The sequence below is a fragment of the Pongo pygmaeus genome, chromosome Y (assembly GCF_028885625.2).
Source record: "Pongo pygmaeus isolate AG05252 chromosome Y, NHGRI_mPonPyg2-v2.0_pri, whole genome shotgun sequence".
NCBI classification, from domain to species: Eukaryota; Metazoa; Chordata; class Mammalia; order Primates; family Hominidae; genus Pongo; species Pongo pygmaeus.
In genome coordinates, this window is record NC_072397.2 from 27693313 (window position 1) to 27702482 (window position 9170).

A 9170-nucleotide genomic window follows, 5' to 3' on the forward strand; every position below is an offset into this window, starting at 1 on the left:
TCAAACCTAAACCTTATGATCCACCAAATTGTCCATCAAAGTAGAGGGACACATTATGACATTCCCACTTAAAAGCTGGCACCCTTTACAAGTAGACTACCTTTTAAGAAATGTCTTATGGGGTACTTCAGGGTAGAATGGACAGACACTCAAAGGCAATATGAACAAACAAAGCTTAAGGTAAAGATAAATATATGTACAAATATATAAGATACAACATTTGGCCGGGCACGGTGGCTCACGCCTGTAATCCCAGCACTTTGGGAGGCCGAGTTGCACGGATCACGTGATCAGGAGATCAAGACAATCCTGGCTAACACGGTGAAACCCTTTCTCTACTAAAAATACAAAAAAAATTGACAGGCAAGGTGGCAAGCGCCTGTAGTCTCAGCTACTCGAGACGCTGACATATGAGAATGGCGTGAATCTGGGAGTCGGAGCTTTCAATGAGCCTACATCGCACCACTGCACTCCAGCCGAGGTGACAGTGCGAGACTCCATATCAAAAAGAAAAAAAAAATTAACAATATGCACCTCCACAAGTTGTTCTCCAAGTACCTTAAAACACAAATATATTTAATAAAAAAAACCACTTCTAATTTGTGTTTTTGACATAAAATGAATGAAGGTATAATTTTGAGGACTCAGTAAGTGAAATAGTGGAGGTAAATTATACAGGAGTAAAGGTTTTGTATGTTACTGAAGGTAAGCTATTGTAACTTTAAAAATGTTATAACATTAGAATGTTCCATACAATTGTCACAGCAACCACAATTAAACAAACAAGCACAAAGGAGTAACAGGCAGGAAGAAAGCTTTCTGTTCTACACCAGAAGGTTGTGGCTGTGGATTTAGCTATCCTCACCTGAGGCTACTGAGCAAGCTATCATGCACCATAGCATAGCTGCTATTTCACACAATTTTCACTACACCAGTGGTGATGAAATAGAAGAGGTTCATCCATACGCAGAAGCTGGTGAAGAACTGGAGGCAGAAAGGAGTGACTATGTGGTAACACAACTGAAAAAATGTTGGCACAGCAACTGCTCCAATCCTGTGTCTTTCCTCATGGCTTCCCAGGAGTTTGAGGTTGAAAGTATTTTTGACAAAAGACAAGATAAAAATGGGAATACAGAGTATTTGATTCGGTGGAAAGGTTACAACAAACAGGATGACACTTGGGAACCAGAGCAGCACCTCACAGACAGTGAAAAATGTATACATGATTTTAATAGATGAAAGACTGAAAAACAGAAAAAACTAACATGGACTAGAACCAGTAGAATTTTTTCAAACAATGCCAGAAGAAGAACTTCCAGATCTACAAAAGCGAGTTATTCTAAGATATCTCCTAAAACGCTAGTGACTGATAAACACCACAGATCCAAAAACAGCAAGTTATTTCCTGCCAGCAAGATCGTTAGGAGAAAGGCAGCTTCAATTCTCTCCAACACACAGAATATGGAGACAATAAATTCAACTATCAAGACCCTTGCACCTGACAGCCCCTTTAACGACAAGAAAACTGTGAGTGGCTTTCAGAAACATAAGAAACTGGACCCTACTGCAGCAGATCAGCAGGACACGGTGGTCTTCAAGGTGACACAAGGGAAACTCCTCCAGGACCATTTTTCACGTCCTGGTGCAGAACAAACTGGAATAGAGAACAAGACTCAGATACACCCACCAATGTCGCAGATGTATGGCTCACTTACTGCTTCCATGGCCACAGGTTCAGTTACCCAAAAAGGTATAGTGGTATTAATAGACCCATTAGCAGCCAATGGAAGAACAGACATGCATACCTCAGTTTCAGAGGTGAAAGGTGGGCAAAGAGATATTACTGATGACAGCAGAGACCAGCCTTTTATTAAGAAGATGTAATTTACCATAAGGTTAACAGAAAGTGCCAGCACTTACAGAGATATTGTAGTGAAGAAAGAGGATGGATTCACCCAGATAGTGCTATCAACTAGATCGACAGAAAAAAATGCACTGAATACAGAAGTAATTAAAGAAATGGTTAATGCTCTGAATAGTGCTGCTGTGGATGACAGCAAGCTTGTGCTGTTCAGTGCAGATGGAAGTGTCTTTTGCTGCAGTCTTGATTTTGGGTACTTTGTGACGCACTTAAGGAATGACAGAAACAGAGCAAGCTTTGAAATGGTGGACACCATCAAGAACTTTGTGAATACTTCTATTCAATTTTAAAAGCCTATTGTTGTATCAGTCAATGGCCCTGCCATTGGACTAAGTGCATCCATCCTGCCTCTTTGTGATCTCGTGTGGGCTAATGAAAAGTCTTGGTTCCAAACCCCTTATACGACCTTTGGACAGAGTCCAGATGGCTGTTCAACTATTACATTTCAAAAAATGATGGGTAAAGCATCTGCCAATGAAATGTTATTTGCTGGGCGAAAGCTGACAGCATGGGAGGCATGTGCCAAATGTCTGGTTTCTCAGGTATTTTTGAGTGGAACTTTCACCCAAGAGGTTATGATTCAAATTAAGGAGCTTGCCTCATATAATCAAATTGTACTGGCAGAATGTAAGGCCCTTGTTCACAGTAATATTAAGTTGGAGCTGGAACAGGCCAATGAGAGAGAGTGTGAGGTGCTGAGGAAGATCTGGAGCTCAGCCCAAGGGATAGAATCCATGTTAAAGTATGTTGAAAATAAAATTGATGAATTTTAATTGTCAGTCTGTCTGCTCAGGACACAAGAACTAAGCTGAACCAAATGCATCATGAGTTGCAAGATGCCCTAATCCATCTTCATAGCCCAAAACAGTTTCACCCATAGCTAAGGTTTGGAAACAGAACTGGAAAGGTCCAAACTAGGTATTTAAATGGTCACATAATTTTTAAGCACTGTAGCTTTAAAAGAAGTAATAAAACAGCTTGTTTGCCCAAATGTGTTTGTTTTGTGCTCACATAAGCCCAAATATAAAAGCAGATTGTTGGATACTAGATTCTTCTTGCAAGCTCTAATATGTATCTATGGCTACTACTATATATAAGACCAGAGTTGTGTTTTATTGGATGTTTATGACAGAGAATCCTGTAATAATGTTGATTTTTCTTATTTTTTTATCCTAGAATACTGCTACTGGCTTACAAGGCAGCCTTAGCTTCCCTCCCAAAAAAGACACAGAACTGTCAGAGATGGTGCCTTTAACTTTACACTGGCACAAACACTTCAGAGACACACAATTATAAATTAAAAGACTTCTCTTTTAGAATGAATATTTCTGGAACAAAATTCACTGATGATCATTCTCCTAAACTGAACATAGGACTAGAATTTGTGGTGAGATATCACTTGATTTTCTTTTCTTTTATATATGTCTAGTTCTTACCCAGTTAACAAAAGAAAACTTTATCTCTCTAAGGTAAAACTTGCTGCACCATATTAGTGAATTATGGAATCACTTTGGTGGAAATATCCAGGTTTTAATGTTTGTAATGTGCAGATTTAGGTTACCTTAGAGTATGCTCTAGTTAATAAGTTAAAATTCTGGACACATTATGAAAGGCAGAAACTTCTTTCAAAACAAAGACCCCTACACTCTGTATGACCTTTAAAATTATCAGTGTCTCTTTTTATGAGCACACAATTTTCTAGAACACTGTATGTGTTCAGTTACCCAAAAGCTCTATGAATACTGTCTTGCTGGTTTTTATCAAGGCTCCATTACATAGGCATAGTTGAATAATCCACTGGCCACTGGTGATGAATGTCATCTTTTCCACAACATCTCTAGGGTGTCGCTTCACCAGCCAACAATCTCTGCGGATGATGGCACCTTTGTGCAAGTTTCCCTTGAGCCTTCTTGTCTAATTTTAAACACCCATCTTACAGGCAGCACTCAGCTCAAACTATGGGCTTAGCTTTCAGTTTTCTATGGATGCACCAGGCACAGAATGGAGGCAGATGCATGAGTGAGTGTTGGTTGAGTTCCATCACTGCACAGAGCTTTACATGTTTTCTGTGATGAGGTAAGCAGGTAAGGTGCTGGTAAAGGTGACAGTTCCCTGAAAATATTTAGGTGAATCAGGCATAGCACAAGCTTTCTTTTCTGCAGGCACTGAAGAATGCAGTGGCATCCGGAAATGAAGAAATGCCAGAAAATGCAAAGACCTAAAGACGTCGTCTCAGCCCTGGCTTGGGAATGGTTTAGATCTGGGATATCTAAAGGGCGAATGTCCTGCTTTCTTTTTTCTTTTTCTTTTCTTTTTTTCTTTTTCTCATCTATGGGATCACTATGGCTTAAATTAGGTTTTTCAAAGTGCTCTGTCTCTCTTTCTACTGGAAATTAGGATTTGTGTTTTCTTCACTCTTTCTGTCTTTCACTGCTTTTTATTTATTATGACATGCTATGGAAGAAATGTGTTTTGGCCCAGAACCTTTCTGTTGACTGTAGGGCTGTTTGTCAGAAGCAGTAAGATTTTGGCTTAGCAATAACATAACGTCTTCCTATTTGAGACCAAAAAAAAGGCTAGATATTAAAAAGGCTCTATATATTTATTGATGTATCAGAAAACTTCCCCAGGTCTTACTTTATTTGTTTAAGGTGCTGTAATGAAAAAGAAACTTGCAATTTACTGGCACCTCATTCATTGGGCATTTCCTATAGGGGTAGTAATGAACATGGAGGGTCGGATGTAAAAACTGGAAAAGCTGATGACGGTGTGACTAAAAATTCTCTACATTAAGAAGATGAGAAAACCTGGAGTAACAAAATTTGATTTTGATTGTTTCCAGGGAGAATGTTTCTCTAAAATTTGGGAGTTGTTTCTTGTGGGCTCTTCTGATATGACTGCTAAGAAGGCATGAACAATTTTACAATATTTACAAAGATGTGGGTTGTTTCACGGAGCAAAAAGCCTTGCACATAGGAAATTTCAAACAATGTGCCTTCATCCCTCAGAAACTATCTAGGTCTTCAGTATTATTGAGAAAAGAAAGATACGTAGTTGTGGTGTATTAATAGTAAAATTTCCACAGGCAGCGAAACAGCCTGGACTATCAGGCTGCAGACAGAAATTTAAGAATCCTGCACAATCCTGTGGCCCAAGCAAATAATTTTTTAAAAAGCCCAACTTTTGTGTGTGTGTGCTTAAGACATGCCCACAGAGACTCAGATAAAAAAACAAGACCCCACATTAAAATGTTGTGTCTTTTGTGTAACCAGATTGCTTCCAGGAAATAGTCTCTCTTTTTTAGAACATGTACATATTGGACTCCAGTGTGTTACAAAGGGCACCTTATATTACTAAACATGCTTCAGGCTCTGAGCCAAATTTCAGTAAATTATCATTTTAGCCTCTGGACCCATGCCAAGGTCCTCGGCCATCCTTTCACTTTAGCTCTTGTGTGGCTCAGGGCCAAGTTCTTGAGCCAAGCTGAGTCATTGCATCAGGTACTAATATTTCCAGGCACAAGGACCCAGAAAAGATGAGTAGCGCTTTCTTCAAAACTAGTTACTACGTTTTCTTTCTTCTGAGTCCATAAAAATATCAGACTCTTTCTCAGAGTGGGCAACTAACTCTACTCCACCAGAAGTTAACATATTAAACATTTGCTATCATCTCACCTTTTGCATTCATAATTTTTAATTTTCCTGAGATTAAAAAATCTGTGTGTCACCTAAAAATGAGAGACTGATAGATTTTGGTTCTCTAGGGCACAGCCACGTTTGTCTATGGTTCATGGACTGGGAAAGGCTTTAATTAAAAAGGTCACTAGTAGCTGGGCAGGGCGGCTCATGACTGCTATCACAGCACTTTCGGTGGCCAATGCAGGCAGATCATGAGGAGATCGAGATCGAGATGACCCTGGCTAACATGGTGAAGCCCCCATGAAGTCTATTAAAAATACAAAAAAAAAAGCTGCTTCTGGTGGTGGGCACCTGTAGTGAAGCTACTTGGTAGGTTAAGGCAAGAGAATGGCATAAACCCCGGAGGTGTAGCTTGCAGATACCCAAGATCACTCAAGTGGGCTCCAGCTTAAGCAACAGAGTGAGAATCCATTAAATAAAAAAAGTGAGTAGGAGTGCAATTCCAAACTATTGACGTTCATATCTGCAGCTTGTCCTCTATTTGCATTCATATCTGCAGCTTGTTCTTAGTTTTTGTTTGTTTTTGTTATTTGTTTTTCTTTTTTTAATTTCTGAAGAGCAAAGAAAGCTCTGGGCAAGTGCCAGGTAAAATCCGATAGATTGCCTGCCATTCTTACAAAGCTTAGGAGAAAGGGATGTTGGGAGAGACATTGGCAGTCTTCTTTCACCCTCCACTGTTGAAAATGTTGCCTCTGTTCCAACTATTTTCTTTCACAGAGGATCCAGCTGTCATGTAGGACTGAAAGGATATCTAAGTTAATTGAAGATTTCTGGTTAAGACTATACCACGGCATTTTGTGAAGGCCTCAAAACGAACTCCAGTTTCTGACAGCCTATGAGAGTGTTGCCACCAAAAATTTCAGGCTTTTCTGTGGAATTTGTTTATTTCTTTTTTGTCATTGTATGGCTAATGTCCCTCCTGTTTCTTCTTTGTATGCAATGTGGTGATATGGAGATGTAAGCTCACTGATAAAAGTCAATCATTAGAAACATAATTCAAAGAGTTGCTATTTTGTGATTTTTTTTCTTTCAAATAGGAAGAATTCAAAATTGTGGTCTAAAAATTTTTATTTGATAAGGATCTTTTTGTCTGCCAATGATAGATATTCACTTCGCTGTAAGGAATGGCATACATTCAAATAAAATTTCTCTTTTTGGCTGGTTATTTCTCTTTAAAAAGCTCCACAAAATCATATATATCTAAACAATTTCTTTGTGAGATGCATCTTTTTTCTGCAGAGACACACACTGTGGGGACAGGTGATAGAGCGTTAAACTTCTTTTTCTATATTTTGAGAATATAAACCTGGGATTCAGCATTTTCATGGAATATTTTAGATCTTAAAATGCAACCTAGTGAAATTATTTTTTTCTCTGTGGGGAAGCCTTGCCAGTACTTTGCACAAAACCCTTGGTTTTCTAACTCCTCTCTCTCCTATATCTCTCTAACAGTAATAAGACTCTGTGACCTATCAGTAAACAGAAAATTTCCGCTTTCAATAATCAGAAAGAAGATGCCTTTGAGAGACACATTTTAGCTAAGTACTGTCTTATGAAAGCCAGCCATATGAGCTTTACTTGTTTTAAGGCACACCTTCTTCCTCCAGCAGCACTGACATTTAAACTAACAGAAAATTTTATGTTTCGAAATCAATAGATCTTATTTCCTGCAATTTCAATATTTTTTCTAGTCCATAGCAAGGGAAGCCACAAATAGCATTAAAATTCTTACTCTGTACAAGTGTCTTGCTAGAATCCAATGACTATACCATCTTTTTTTTAGATTCCCAAGTTACTTTGGTTATCCTCTGGGTTGAGTAGGCTTAAGAAATCAACAAAGAGTCACCAGTGGAGAGCTAAAGCCTGTGCAGGTAAACATTACTTGTCCTGCTGTCTAGATCCTCCAGAACTGGTGGTGAAGGTTTAGCTTGCATCCATGGGGGACAACTATGTCAGTCATCAGACTCAGAAAAGACAAGAGGAATGCAAAAACAAGGAATATCCTATCTTTCTAATCAGTCAGGGCCATTTCAAAAGGGGGAAAAAGATAATAGGAAGATTTTTTTCCATATTTCTTCAGTAACTTTACAAGCTATCTGCAGTGTGCACCTCCCTAGATTACTGTCTGAAACACAGAAATTTCATTGACTGTGAGATGCTGAAAAAAGAAAGTGGCTTATTTATGTATTTATTGCTCAAGGGCATGACAGTCATAACAGCTCCAGGACAGACACTCCTAGCTTTCTGAGGGAAGTATTCATTTTAGTACTATTCAACAGGTACCTCTTTTCTTCGGATGGCAAACAAAAGAGTTTGATTTTTTCTTTTTTTCTTCAACCTTACTTTGACTTGGGAGAAAACCCAGATGTTTCTAGGCATGGTAAAACTGACTTTGCCCTCTTGGCAGTCATAACAGGCAAGTTTCAAAGAGATAATTCATTAAAGTCAGAGACAAGCCCCCGAGGTAAACTAAATTATATCCTCTAAATGCCATATGTGCCACCCTCATTTAGAACCTCCAATAGCCATTTCATCATCTTGTCTTATTGTGCCACTTCAGAAACCCCAACCTCACTGTTGCCCCTGCAGGAAATACTCCATAGATGTGATACTTGTATAGTAGAAGTTTTCTTCTCATTGTAGGAACTTAGACAAAAAAGTGAAAAACATAATTAAATGTCCCCTGATGACCCCAGTGGACATACAGAGATATTTCAAAATCTAACTCAAGTGCTTAATCATATCTGAATAGATGATACATTACTACTAAACCAAACCCTAACTGTTGCCCTGAAGCATGCAGCTTTACAGAGAGCAGAGTTATCCATGGATGAACCACATGTCTTTTACAAAATCTTGAAAAAGGGAGGGTGAAAAGGAAAAAAAAGTTGAACTGATAACGGAATTATTATTCATAATAGGAAAGGATGAAGTGCTGAAAACTCTATTGGAATCTCATTGATCCTATAGTGGAGTAAAAAAAAAAAATAGTGAGCCTACTGGAAGGCTTATTATTGAACAGAACAAAACCTCATAATTACTCTAAACTATTCATAATAGGTTAAAAACACATAAAATTATAGAGGCTTTTTTAAAATCCTGAGAGAGGTTTTAGTGAAACCCATGTTCCTAACTCCCTATTGAGTTAAGATAAAGTTAATCTTAAGAGAAAAGTTTATTACTCAAGCAGACCCTGACATCAAAAGAAAGCTGCAAAAATATGTCCTAGGTTCAGATAATATTGTTCTTTTAACAAGACACCACAATATAACAGCCTTTCTTTCATTTCAGATAACACTAAGAGTCTTTTCTTTTACATTTAAGAAGATTAAGAACTGTATACAAAGGAAACTGTTTGGAGCTAAAGTTTAAATAAGTGGCAAGAGAAGCTCTCTGCCAGTAGAGATAGAAGCTTGAATTAGTTGTCCACTGGGGTTTAACGTTTTTATGGCCTAAAAAATAAAGATATATACTTAGTTTGCAAGCTGTCATAGAGAATGTGTGACTTAGCTTTGCCCAGGCCCAGGACCTATTAGACAGCTTAACTCACG

At 38.3% G+C, this 9170-nt stretch overlaps 1 pseudogene; it reads left to right on the forward strand.

Moving 5' to 3' along the window:
* Positions 1-1068: 1068 nt before the first annotated feature.
* Positions 1069-2694, forward strand: LOC129025952 (testis-specific chromodomain protein Y 1-like; annotated as a pseudogene).
* The last annotated feature ends 6476 nt before the right edge of the window (positions 2695-9170 follow it).